The sequence below is a fragment of the Balaenoptera acutorostrata genome, chromosome 15 (assembly GCF_949987535.1).
Source record: "Balaenoptera acutorostrata chromosome 15, mBalAcu1.1, whole genome shotgun sequence".
Classification (NCBI taxonomy): Eukaryota; Metazoa; Chordata; class Mammalia; order Artiodactyla; family Balaenopteridae; genus Balaenoptera; species Balaenoptera acutorostrata.
In genome coordinates, this window is record NC_080078.1 from 6,519,090 (window position 1) to 6,533,428 (window position 14,339).

Here is a 14,339-nt window from a genome sequence, read left to right on the forward strand (position 1 = left end):
AGGAGAGAGCCCGTGGGCCTGCACATAGCTGTCACAGGAGGGCGAAGGAGACCTGCAGCAGTGAATGTGCACTGTCATCAAGGCTGGGGGGTGGGGGGGCCGGGACCCGTGCCAGTGAGAAGGGCCCAGGTCAGCAGGGGTGACTCTCAGACCAGATAGAACCAGATCTGTGACCTTAGTCATTAAGCTGTGCTCATTCCAAACGATCTCATTAGTCCCCCTGCTGGGATGAACCACCCAAAGAGCAGGGGGGCTTTGAGGCTAATGTTGGCCCCATGGGTGTCCTCTTAGGGCCCAGCCCGCTGCTAAGCACATTGCAGGCCCTCTGCAGAAACATCTCCTGGTTGTTTGTGAAACACCCTGTGGACGCCCAGGGGCACCGCTCATCCTTATGCCATTTGGGGATTTCCCAGCACCCGCTATCAGGAGGTTCATCTGAACCTCAAACATGCCTGGGAGATGAGCAGGGGTTCTTATCTGGGCTTCTGTTTGGATTTACAGAGATTTCCTGGGTACCTGTCTGGGTCAGGCATGAAATGCTTCCAGTTTGGTGGGGAAATGTCAGACCCATGAACAGACCAATTCAATATGGTGAGAGGTTGGCCCTGGGGCTTTGAGAGCAAGAGACGGAGCACTTCGTCCCAAAGGGGTTTAGGAGGAAGGGACCACTGAGCTGGCGCTTTTTAAATTTATTGTTAAAAACCAAATTCATAGACATACACACTTTAAAAAGTGGGACAGTCCTACCCAGTTTACAGCAAAATTAGTGCTGCCTTACTCTACCTGATCCCCGCTCTGGTTTTTCCCGCCAGTGTCCATTTTCACCCCACTTAGAAGTTTCCTCTGGTGTTTGTTGCCATGTCATTAAATGACATGCTTATCCTACTGTTTCTTCATTACTCTGGGAGATGAGAGTTCAGGTTTCTGGTATCCTTCTTGCCTCACACCCACTTCCCGCCTTCCCAAAACAGGGATAGGAATGGAATTCTTATTTGCTGTTTGCCTCATTATGACCTAAGTTCTCATTCACACTGAAGCCATGCACACGTCTATGCTTCTGTTTCTGTTCTTGACATCTTCATTTTCCTTGGAATCAATAATTCCTCTAGTAATGATAAGTTTTCTGTGTCCCAATCTATCACCTGTTTTCCACCAGAAGTGTAACTCCCCTCTCAGGACGTTCAAGCCCTCCCCAAGCTCTCTCCTTGCTTAGGCCTAGGCTGCTTGTTCCTGCTTCTACATGGCCGTCATCCTGGGCTTTCTCCTTTCCTCTCTGCTGCACTGAATTACCTGGATCTGTCTCTTTCTTGGTTTTGTCCCTTGTTTTGGTAGAGGGCATCATCTTGTCACTTTCTGAGGAATGATACATAGGAGTAAATTTTTTTTAAAGAACTTGCATGTCTGAATAATGTTCTGTTTTGCATTCATGCTTGTTTGGGTGTAGAATTCTAGGTGGGGCAGAATTTTCTGTCTGAATTTGAAGACACAGAGTCTTGCTTCTGGTACTGCTGTTGAGAAGTTTAATGCCCTTCTGATTTCTGTTCCTTTGTGTGTGACCTGTTTCTTGTCCCCACTCCCTTTTGGGATTTTCTTTTTGTCCCTGGTCTTCTGAAATGTCATGACTCTGTGTCCTGGTGGATCTGCTTTCATCCATTGTTCTAGGCCAGAGCTGTCCAATCCACCTTTCTGCGCTGATAAAAATGCTCTCTACCTGTGTTGTTCAATACTGTGGCCTCCAGCTGCTTGAGGCTACTGAGCACTTGAAATCTGGCTAATGTGACCAAGGAACTGCTTGTCTGGTTTTATCTAATTTTAAGTAATTTATATTTAAATTTAATTAGCCATATGTGACTAGGGGCTACCATATTGGATAGTGCACTTCAATGACCTTTCACTATGGAGACTCTTGCCCTTTGGTTCTGGGAAGTTTTCTTGAATTATTTCTTTAAGTTTTAAAAATTCTCTGTTCTGAAACCCCTATTGGTCAGATGATGAAACTCCTGCAACGATTCTTTATTTTTCATATTTTTTCTCTCCCATTTTCCATCTTTGTCTCTATTTTTCTTCTGGAGTGAATCATTTAACTTCACTTTCATACCTTTCAATGGGATGCTACATCTTGTGTTCTTTTTATTTCTATGAGTGCCTTTTTGCTCTCCGTTCTGATTTCACATCAGCACAGCACTCAGGCCACTGTGACTGTTTTCCAAAGCTCCCTTCCTCCTCCCACATTGCTTCTGTTCCTTTGAGCTCCTTTTTCTGTTTATTTGGATTTTTCCCTTGAATGCTGGCTAGTCCTTGCCTGTCTGCTTGTATTTGAGGATGTGTGGGAGTTGTCAATGGTGGGCTTTGGTATAGAGCTATCTGGCTGGAGGATCCCTGAATATCAGGATCTATAGATCCTTTGGGCTGTGCAGCTTCCCAAGAAGGAATTCCCTAGTCTTCTGCCCAGGAGATGGAGGGTGATGGAAATCTCATGATTCCTTCTGCTTTCAGTAATGCATCCTGACCTCCTCTCTGCCAGGCGTCTCCAAGTCCAGAGTACGTCCAGTTCAACATGTGCAGAGAATATCCTCCAGTCTTCTACAGGCTAGGGGAGGTGGCCATAATAAAGTACCACAACCTGAGTGGCTTAAAACAATAGAAATTTATTGTCTCACAGTTCTGGAGGCCAGAAGCTCAAGGTCAAGGTGTCAGCAGGGTTGGTTCTTCCTGGAGGCTCTGAGGGAGAATCTACTCCATGCTTCTTCCTAGCTTCTGGTGATTGCTGGAAATCCTTGGCGTCCTTGGCTTGTGGCAGCATCACTTCTGTCTCTGCCTCCATCTTCATATTGCTTCCTTCTCTCTGTGTGTGTCTGTGTATCTCTTCAATCATTGAATTAGGGCCCACTCTACTCCAGTATAACCTCATCTTAATTACCTAATTACATCTGAAAGTCCTATTTCCAAATAGGGTCATATTCTGAAATTGCTGGTGGACATGAATTTTGGGGGAACATTATTCAACCAAGTACAAGAGGGAAGTCTAATACTTTATTACATAGACTTTAAACAGTCCTCTGTTTTCACCCTCACTTAACACTTCCAATTACAGAGGTACCTGGTGCATGCAGTTCCTGAGTCTTTCTGGCCTCCAGTGGCGTGGTTCTGTTTACTTCTGGTCTCCCGAGTGCTGTGGGCTCAGCTTCAGTTTTCTCTGCTCTGCCAAGTGAGTGCTTTCATGGCAGATACACAGTGGTCATGGGCATAGACTCTGGGGCCAGACCACCTGGGTTTAAAGCTTGGCTGTGTGGCTGTGTGACCTTGTCCAAGTGACCTAACTCCCCTGTGCCTGTAAAAAGGGGGTGATAATGAGAGAACCTTCTATGTACTGTTATTCTGAGGACTAAGGAGAGAACTTAGGAAGGTGTCTTGCACGAAGAGCTCTTGATGACTCTTGGCTACATCTACTTGTAGGTTCAAACAGTTGGTGGCTGTGGTCTCCTATCTGGTTGTCTTTGTCCCTATGGATTTATGCCTTTTAAGAAAGCTCTTTAGGGACTTCCCTGGTGGCCCAGTGGTTAAGACTCTGCGCTCCCAATGCAGGGGGCCAGGGTTCGATCACTGGTCAGGGAACTAGATCCCACATGCATGCTGCAACTAAGAGTTCGTGTGCCACAACTAAGGAGCCAGCAAACCACAACTAAGGAGGCTGCGAGCTGCAACTAAGACCTGGTGCAACCAAATAAGAATAAATAAATATTAAAAAAATTATTTAAAAAAAGAAAGCTCTTTAGTGCATTTTACGGGGTCTTCAGGTAGCTTCAGAAGTAAATGCTCGTGTTAAACCCACCGTGTTTAAGCTTCTGAGAGGAATCTTAAAGATGAAGAGGCATTCAGGAGGGAATAAGCAGGTGGAGCAGCCTGAGCTAAGGTGGGGAGGTGTGAGGTAGCATGGGCTGTGCAGGGACCTGCAAAGACTCCAGTCTCATGCAGCATAAGGTCTGAGGAGGGGGGTCTGGGACACAGCTGGGGTGTCACCTGTCACCTGGATGAGGCACAGGCCATGTGGGACTGTGGGAGGGGTCAATCGAGGACGCCCTGATTAGATGTGCAAAGGCTGCCCTGTGATAGGTGATCAGACAGGAGGCTGTGGTCATTGTCTAGGTCAGAAATGGTGAGGGTCTGCATGGGGGAGGGGAGTGAGAAGAGAGGAAATTTTTGAAAGATATTGAAACTCTTAAAAATATTGTTAGTTATTCCTTCCTAAAATTTTATTTAAAAAAAAATTCAAATACAGAAAATTTGAACAGAAAGATGGAAAAAATCTTATAGTAAAACCTATCTACGACCTTCTGGACTGAATAATTAGCATTTTGCTTTCTCTGTTTCATCACCCATCTTCCCATACCTCTATCCATCCATCAGCCCATTTCACTTTTTGACTCAATTCAATGTACGTGCAGAATGAGAATACTTTACCCCTGAACACTGCAGCATGAGTGTCATTAACTAGATGAACCATGATGAGTAAATAAAACTGATCTACTGATACTATCTTTCTTTAAAATTATGATATTTTGTTCTTCCTAGATTTTTTTGCATTAATATTGATTTTTTTAAATAGTAGGTTAGAATATAATTTGTCTTGATCACAGATTTTTGGCAATTTTCTGCTCAAGTGGAATGCCTTACTTTCCTCGCCCTATTCCCTGCCCTGCCTGGAAGTCCTGACTGAATTTTATAAATACACTGTGTCTGTAAGGAGGGAATGAGCTCTCCTTACTCCTGTTTTTGGTTCCTTTGGGAATTGTCTTTTCTCTGTCAACAATGCACTCACTTTGGGAATTTTTAGAAATAATTTCTGCCCCAGGGTAGGAGGAGGAGAGTGGGAGGGATTTCAACCCAGGGTCTTTGACATCCTACAGGGGTGGGGAAACCTGGGGCTGGAGGTCATGCTCAGGGCCCTGAGCTCACACAGCTGGACAGACACCCCCAGCCCCAATTAGAACCCAGGAAATTAAGTCCTGAACATTTATGACTCAGTGTCTCCACACACAGCAGGTGGTAAGAGGAGCCATTTAAACACGATCAATAAGAAGGAAAAAGGTAAAGAGTTCAGGGTCAGCAAGCTCCCAACCTTTTAATTAGTTTTCAGCTACAACTTGAACGCATGTCTCCTCCTCTTGCTAACAAAAAGTACATTCCGTAATCTGTGATTACTCTATAATTCTTGTCCTTTTTAGCCACTAGTTGAACAGTTTATGAGCTCATATGAGTGAACATTTCTAGAGCGTCTGCTGAGGGTCAGGTATCTGATGGGCAAGGTCACATGTTCTCTTCACTCAAAGCCACCAGGAGGCCAACTTGCAGATCCAGGACCCAAGCCCTTCAGGTCACAGACCAGGGTCTGGTCTGACCTGGGCTCCTTTAGGCGGAAAAGACATAACTATTAACACTCATTTTATAGATTAGGCAACTGAGGTTGAGAGGATTTAAATGACTCACCCTGGGCCCGCATATCAGTCACATTTTGTGGATCCCTACTAGCCAGCTGTCTACACAACAGAGAGCATAGGTGTCCCTGGAGTCCGTAGAAAGCTCAAGGACCTCCTGCGGCGGGTTCCCAACCACACCCTTTGCTTGTCCCCCTCTACCTCTGGCAAATTCTCACAGATTCTTAACTAATGTGGTTGCACAAAGTCAAAATCCCTGAAATTTTGCTATTTCACAACCACTAGGATGGCTATTAAAAAAAAAAAAAAAAGGAAAAGAACAAGTGTCGGTGAAGATGTAGAGAAATTGGACCCTCATCGTTCGCCGGTGGGGATGTAAAATGGTGCAGCCAGTGTGGAGAACAGTTTGACAGCCTCTCAGGTACTTAGGCATAGAATAACCATATGACCCAGCAATTACACCCCTGGGGAGATACCTAAGAGAACTGAACACAGTTTCTCAAACAAATACGTGTACCTGCATGTTCATAGCTGCACTATTTACAGTAGCTGAAGGGTAGAAACAAGGCAAATCAGTGGATGAATGGATAAACAAATTGCAGTGTATCCATACAATAGAGTATTATTCAGCCATCAGAGGAGTGAAGTACTGATACACTGTACAAGAGAGATGAACCTCAAAAACATGTAAATAAAAGAATCCAGACATAAGAGGCCACACAGTACATGATTCCATTTATATGAAACATCTAGAAAAGGCAAATCCATGAAGACAGAATGTACTTTGGTGGTTGTGAGGGCTAGGGAGAGGAGAGGGTGGGGAGAAACTGCTTACTGAGCGCAGGAGTTTACTCTGGTGTAATGGGAGTGTTTTGGAACTAGAGGAGGTGGTGGCACAACATTGTGAATGTGCTAAATGACAACGAATTGTTCACTTTAAAACGGTTAGCTTTATGTCATGTGAATTTTATCACAGTAAAAAAAAAAATGTAAATCCCAGGAACGTACCCCAACAAGTACAAGACGGGTCATTATGGTGCCTGCGAAGCCCAGTGGCTTTTTCCAGAGGCCCTGAGCAACTTTCAGCCCCCTGCTGAGCTGTCCAGGGTGGAACCTTGGTCCTAGAATGATAGGATCCCCAGCTTGGCCTGTGATCTGATCACTTCCTTATTAGCAGCAGTAAAAATTGGGTTGATTAGGACCCTGTGCTTTGCAACCAAGAAATGACAAACATACTCAACAGTGATAATGATGGTAAGATGGGCCATTCTCACAGCCCACAGTGCTGTGTCCTTCTCTCCTTCTGGCCAACATGGCTGTGTCCATGGTAATGCGAGCAACATTGCCTCCTCTGGGAAGCCCATCCATCCCCACGGTAGCTCCAGATCCCACTATCTCTGCCTTCCCCAAACTCCTGATGCCTTTGGAGGCGTCTGCTTGCGTGGAGCATCCCACCTAGGTAAGTGCCCTTCTTGACAGTCCTGTTCACACTTTGTCCCCATGACGGCGCTATGACGCACCGGGCACAGTGAAGACCAGTGAAGACTGATAGAGAGGGCCCTATGACCCTGGGGATAACTGTGTCACCAATGGAATAGGGCATCTTGTATTGGAGTCCGGGTGTGGGCTGAACTTGGCTGGGCAGGGCCCCTGGAAAATGTCACTGGACTTGGCAGGCACCATGGTGACGTGTACTTAGGAACCTCTTGGAATTGCATGCACAAATGAACGGTGTTCATTTATTTTCTGGGGATGTGGTTTATTTTTCCCATCTGATTATCACAGGAGCCTGTGTTCTAACTAAAGATAAAGAACTCAGCTTGTGAACCTATGTGATCTCTGCTGAGTGAACCTGCTGAATGAACCCTTGTTTGGTCAGTTCAAACAGCCTCACAAGGTAGAATATACATAATTTATTCAGTGATTTTGCAATTGTTCACCCTGGGATCCACAAGCTGGATTTCTGACAAAAACAAGCAATGACATTCTTTTCATTTACAGCAAAAAGTTAAATTGATGGAATTTAATTTTTTTTCCTTTTTAAAAAGTTAATTTATTTTTATTTATTTTATTTTTGGCTGTGTTGGGTCTATCATTGCCGTGTGCGGGCTTTCTCTAGTTGTGGCGAGCAGGGGCTACTTTTCATTGCGGTGTGCGGGCTTCTCATTGCAGTGGCTTCTCTTGTTGTGGAGCACGGGCTCTAGGCTCGCAGGCTTCAGTAGTTGTGGCTTGCGGGCTCAGTAGTTGTGGCTCGTGGGCTCTAGAGTGCAGGCTCAGTAGTTGTAGCACACAGGCTTAGTTGCTCTGCGGCATGTGGATCTTCCCCAGGCTCGAACCCATGTCCCCTGCATTGGCAGGCGGATTCTCAACCACTGTGCCACCAGGGAATTTTCTTTACTTAAAAAAAAGTTTCAGGGGCTTCCCTGGTGGTGCAGTGATTGAGAATCCACCTGCCAATGCAGGGGACATGGGTTTGATCCCTGGTCTGGGAAGATCCCACATGCCGTGGAGCAACTAAGCCCGTGCGCCACAACTACTGAGCCTGTGCTCTAGAGCCTGTGAGCCACAACTACTGAGCCCGTGCGCCACAACTACTGAAGCCTGCGTGCCTAGAGCCCATGCTCCACAATGAGAAGCCACCGCAATGAGAAGCCTGCACACTGCAACGAAGAGTAGCCCCCGTTCGCTGCAACTAGAGAAAGCCCGCGTGCAGCAGTGAACACCCAACATAGCCAAAGATAAATAAGATAAATTTTTTTAAAAATGTTGCTTTAAAAAAAAAGTTTCAAATTTTGAAAAGGCTATATGTGCATGTGGTAAAACATTAAAATGATATAAGCAGGCAATGCTTTTATACTATGAAGAATGATGTTTTCTTAGGTTTTTTGGTAGATACTTTCATTAGATTAAGGAAATTCCCTGCTGTTAGTAGTTTAAGATCATCTTATATCATGTGATTTGAATATTATCAAATGCTTTTTCTGAAACTATCGGGATGATATGACTTTTTAAATTGGTTAATATGATAACTATTATTTATATTTATTCTCTGGTAAGTATCCTTGAGTTCCAGGGTCAAATCCAGCTTAGTCATGATTATCATCACTGCTAGATTTGGTTTCCTACTATTTTTTTGGGGGGGAGGGGAGTTTTGCATTGATGCCCATGAGTGAGACTGGCATGCAGTCTTGTCTTTCTTGTCCTGTTTTTTGTCTGATTTAGATCAAGTTGATACTATCTTCCTAGGATGAGCTGGGCATGATTGGATTGTTTTTGTGTGACGACTCAGAAGCCCTTGGCTTCACCTCTGTGGTCGCATCCTCTAAGGTGGCCGCCAATAGTGCTGCCTCCTTGTAGTTATGCCCTGTTTAGCCCCTCTCACTGGTGTGGCTGGGACAGGTGACTTGCTTCTAATAAGTAGCATATGGCCACAGATATGGGATGCCGCTTCTGAGATTAGGTTATGAAAAGCCTGTGGCTTCCACCTTGGGCTCTCCCTCTCACCCCCTCACTCTGAGGGAAGCAGCTGCCATGTTGTGAGCTGCCCTGTGGAGAGAACCAGGTGGCAGAGATCTGAGGAGGGCTCCTGGGCCACAGCCAGCAAGGAACTGAGTCCTTGAGCTTGTGAGGGTCTGAATCCTGCCAAACCACCTAGAGGACCTGAAAGTGGATCCTCCCCGAGTTGAGACTTTGGATGAGATGCAGCCCAGCCTGACATCAGGACGGTAACCTCATGAGAGAGCTTGAGCCAGAGGTACCCAGCTAAGCCACACCTGGTCTCCTACCCCAAGGGACTGTGACATCATAAATCCTTGTTGTTTCAAGCAGTTACATTTGGGGATAATCTGTTGGACAGCGTTGAGAACTAGTGTACCTATCCTGGTCTCTGTTCCAGCCACAGCTGCAGGGACCATCTTCGCATGGATTCCAATTTAACTTGTGTAGGTGAAGCCTGGCAGTGCCTCCCAACCTAGCAAATCATATGTAATACAAAGTTTTAGAGAGTTACTTCTCCACAGGAGGAACATTTTCCCAAAGGGAGAAGGAAATCAGTGGATACCCCCTTCCCCCTTCCTTCCCTTGGATGGGCTGTTCTGGATGTAGTGGTCATATGGCCTCTCAGAAGATGGTCTCTGTTGATCAAAGATTTGCTTTCAATACCAAGTGTTGGCCAGGTTGGTTAAGGAACCTGGTATAGATTCTCCTTCCTTCCATGCTTTGTTCCTGCTTTCCTTCACTCTTGCTTCCCTGGGTGCAAATTCCCATAAGATAGTAGAACAAAAGCCCGTGTCTCGGGCTCTCCTTTCTTGGGAAATCAAGCTAAGTCATATGTGTTCTTTGAAGGGTAACATAAAACTCCCTGGACATGATGTTTTCCTCGTGGGAAGATTTTGACTTCCACTTAATTTTATTTTACAACTTTTTTGACTGTTTATCTTTCTGTTCTTCTTGGGTTGGTTTTGGTCAATTATGTTTTCCTAGGAACTAGCCTATTGCTTCTAATATTTCAACTAATGTTTTTCGCAATTCTTAGCAACAAATAAATTAATAGGTATGATTTTCTTGAGTTTGACTTCATCCCATCAGTTTCAGATTTCAGGTGCACCCAGGCATGTGTATTTTTAAAAGTTCCCACTGCACGTGGATTATAATGAGCATCATGGTCTGAGAGTCACTATGTGTTTCTATGTAAGAACCGTGCTCATGCAGAAGCGGGACTCTCCCCGCCACCTACATGCTGAGGCAGTGGGCGAGGGTCACTGGGGAAGATGATACCCTGACTGACTCCCAGAGCAAGGAATTCACCAGATGGAAAATGGGTTGGGCCCATTCCAGGGGGAAGAACAGTCTTTTTTCGGACCCTAGGAGAAACAGTTATGTCTCATTTTGGGGGGCTTGGGAACTGGCAGATCATACCTTGTTTAGAACATCCTGTGCGTACTGGAAGTGTACTGAGACAAGACTGAGGAAGCCGGCTGAGCCCAGAGGCACATGGGGCTTTGTTTTTCACCCTTAATTTTATTTTATTGTTTATTTTTTATCATTTTTGAAAACTGAGTTATACTTAACATACAGTGTTATACAGTTTAAGGTGTATGACATAATGATTCCATATTCTAATACATTATGATTTGATCACCTCATTAATACCAGGAACCATCTGTCATCAGACAAAATTGGTACAGTATTATTGACTATATTCCCTATGTGTTCATTGTATCCCTCTGACTTATTTATTATATATTTGGAAGCTTGTAGCTCTTAATCCCCTTGGCCTATTATGTCTGTCCCCCATCTCCCTCCCCTCTGGCAACCACCAATTTGTTCTCTGTCTATGAGTCTGTTTCCGTGCTGTTTGTTTTGTTTTTTAGATTCAACGTATAAGTGAAATCATAAAATACTTGGTTTTCTCTGTCTTATTGACCTCTAGGTCAATACAGTGGATTGGCCAAAAAGTTCATTCGGGTGTTTCTATAACCTCTTATGGAAAACCCAAACGAACTTTTTGACCAACCCAATATATATAAAGAACAACCTGATTAAAAAATGGGCAGAAGACCTGAACAGACATTTTAATTTTCCAAATGAAGAAATACAGATGGCAACAGGCACATGCAAATGTGCTCAACATCACCAATCATCAGGAAATGCAAATCAAACCCACAATGAGATACCACTTCACACCCCTCAGAATGGCTATCATCAAAGACAAGAAACAACAAGTGTTGGCAGTGAAATGGAGAAAGGGGACTCTCCTGCATAGTTGGTGGGAATACAAGTTGGTCCAGCCACTATGCAAACTAGGATGGAGGTTCCTCAAAAAACTAAGAGTAGCACTACCATATGACCCAGCAATTCCACTTCTGGACATTTATCCCAAGAATACGAAAACATAAATTTGCAGCACTATTTACAGTAGCCAAGCTATGGAAGCAACCTAAGTGTCCAACAAGGTTCTTGAGTTGCCACCACAAGACATTTGGATTTTATCCTGTGGATGATGGGAGTGGTTGGAGAGATGTGAACAACAGAAGAATGTTATAAGTGTAACATTTTAATGTGTTTTAACAGGTTCCATCTGGTGGCAGAGTAGGGGGTTCTCAGGATGAGGCCAGCGTAGGGTCAAGCAAAACTCATTAGGTGGTTACTGCAAAAATTAGGAGAGACCGCCAGCCTTTCACCCCCTCTTTTGCAAAATAATCTGTGATGTTCATCTTTCCCTTCATCTGACACTTGCTGTTTCATTAATTACCTTCCTCATGGTCTTCTGAAATTTGCCTCCTGGCCTGTGATTCCCCTTTCACTCATTGATTTCTTTTTTTTTTTTTTTAATAAATTTATTTATTGTATTTATTTTATTTTTGGCTGCATTGGGTCTTCATTGCTACACACGGGCTTTCTCTAGTTGCGTCCAGCAGGGGCTACTCTTCGTTGTGGTGCACGGGCTTCTCATTGCGGTGGTTTCTCTTGTTGTGGAGCAGGGGCTCTAGGCGTGCGGGCTTCAGTAGTTGTGGCACTCAGGCTCAGTAGTTGTGGCTTGCAGGCTCTAGAGGGCAGGCTCAGTAGTTGTGGCGCACGGGCTTAGCTGCTCCGTGGCATGTGGGATCTTCCCGGACCAGGGCTCGAACCCATATCCCCTGCATTGGCAGGCGGATTCTTAACCACTGTGCCACCAGGGAAGCCCCACTCATTCATTTCATCATTTTTTACTTCCTGCTTCTTGGAAATACAAATGATTCTGATTGCTACACGTCAGAACTGTTTGCAGCATCCCCTATCTGCTGACACCATGAGTTCAGTGAATACATAACATTTAGTAGGCAGAAGGGTGTGCTGTCATTTTTGTGGCCAAAATCACCTCTGTAGCATTTGCACAACAGTGGAAGCATGGTGGGAGGAGTGGAAGGAAATATTTATCCCATGTGATAAGTTATAACCTGCCAAGTTATTTCAGGAGGCCCTTTGGAGCCCAACCATATATGCCACTGGCACAATTTTGAATCACAAGATGTGGCTCTGTTTCCTGGATTCGTGGTTTAATTGCTTGGGCAAGACCCTTCCCCACCCTGAGCTTCTGTTTCCACATCTGTAAAGTGGGAACTAAATAATCCCAGCACTGCTTATCTCACAGAGATTTCATGAGGATCAATTAAGAGAGACACGAAAGAACTTTATAAGCTGTACTTTGCAGTAGAGATGTTAGTGGTTAGTTTATAATGATAAAAATTCTGAGATTGTGGAGAAAGTGAGCAGCCAGAGGAAGTCCTCCTCCTCCTCTTCTTCCCTTTGCTGTAAAGTCTATGAAAGTGCTTCTGCTTCTGGGCATAGGGGAGGGGGTGTGTAGTGGGGCTTTCTGCATGGTGAGGTATGTGTGGGTCAGAAAGAGCATAGCCCTACCTTACCCCAGTCCCCACTGACAGGCTTGCTAGGGGGCCTTGCCTCGTCTCTATGTTGGGGCAGAGCACTGGGTCACTACCCTCTCAGAGGACCTGGGCTCTAGACCCAGTCGTTCCACTAATTCTTGGGCAAGGATGGGCCTGGTAAAGTTAAGACCTTGGGTTATAAAACTAGAAGATCTAGGTTTGAATCCCAGCTCTGCTAGGAGTTAGTTATGCGTCCTTGTCTGGTCACTTACCCTTTCTGTGCCCCAGTTTGCTTATTTGTGAAAAAGGGACACATATTTTGTAAGTTTAAGGTGTACAACATGCTGATTTGATACATGTATGTATTGCAAAATGATAACCAAAATAAGGTTAGTTAACGTATTCATCACCTCACATAATTACAGTTTGTGTGTGTGTGTGGTGAGGACCTTTAAGATCTGCTCTCTCAGTAACCTTCAAGACTATAATACAAAATTGTTAACTCCACTTGGATTACTCAGGACTGAAAAAGCAGATAAGCCATTTACAGTTGATGAGGACACTGTGTTTCTTATATCTATATAATTACTTTAACTTGGTTGTATTGTACTATAATTACCTGTTTATTTTTCTCTATCTTCAACCTGATTATTGTCTGGGTCTTAGTCATATCTGTACCCTGAGCGCTGAGAACAGAGCTTTGAACGTACATGCCGTGCCATTTAGTGCACAAATGAGTAGATGAGAGATGTGGGGTGTGGGGTGATCTTCAGGCACACGTCTTCCTTCACAATCTTAGCCTGTCAGACTTTTAAGTTAGGTGTTCCCTGCTGTGGAATGAAGGGGCACAAAGATCATGCCTTCTATTATTTCCCCTTGCAGAGCAAGGCCATTTGCATTGATTAGAACAGGGTACTTGCAAAATTTCAGTCCTAAACAATGAGTAGCCTATCGCCTTTGGGATAGATTCCAACCAGCTGGACCAGGCCCTGAGGCGAATAGGGCAGCAGATGGTCCTGTGGGTTTAGTGAGAAAAATCATTGTAGCCCAGTATGTGTTTTGGAGGAAGATGAAGGCATATGGTTTCCACAATGGTTTTGTTTCCAAGAAGAATAAGAAAGGCTGTGGGTTTAGTTGAGTGAACTAAGTTGTCAGAAGTTATCAGATGACACCCCAGTCTTCCCATGTGGGATGTATTTTGTGTTCCTCTCAGTTGGGAACATACAGAGGTGGATCCTGCACACAAGACCCTAGTGTCCTCATGACCTGCACCTGTCTCTGTTCCTGCTGAGGTGAGATAGAGTCCTTGGTTCTGGAGACCCATGGGGGAGCTCCTGGGCAGGGGTAGCCATGGAGGTAGGAGCCAGAATTGTAACCAAGTTGCTGTTGTAGTCTTGGGTCTCACTATTTCACATAGTGACCCTCATCATGAAACAGCAAACGTTGAATACTGACATTTCAGTGCAGAAGACTTGCCAATCTATCTCATGTTAGCTTACATATGACATGTTGTGATCAATAGCTGTTGAGAAGCCACCTG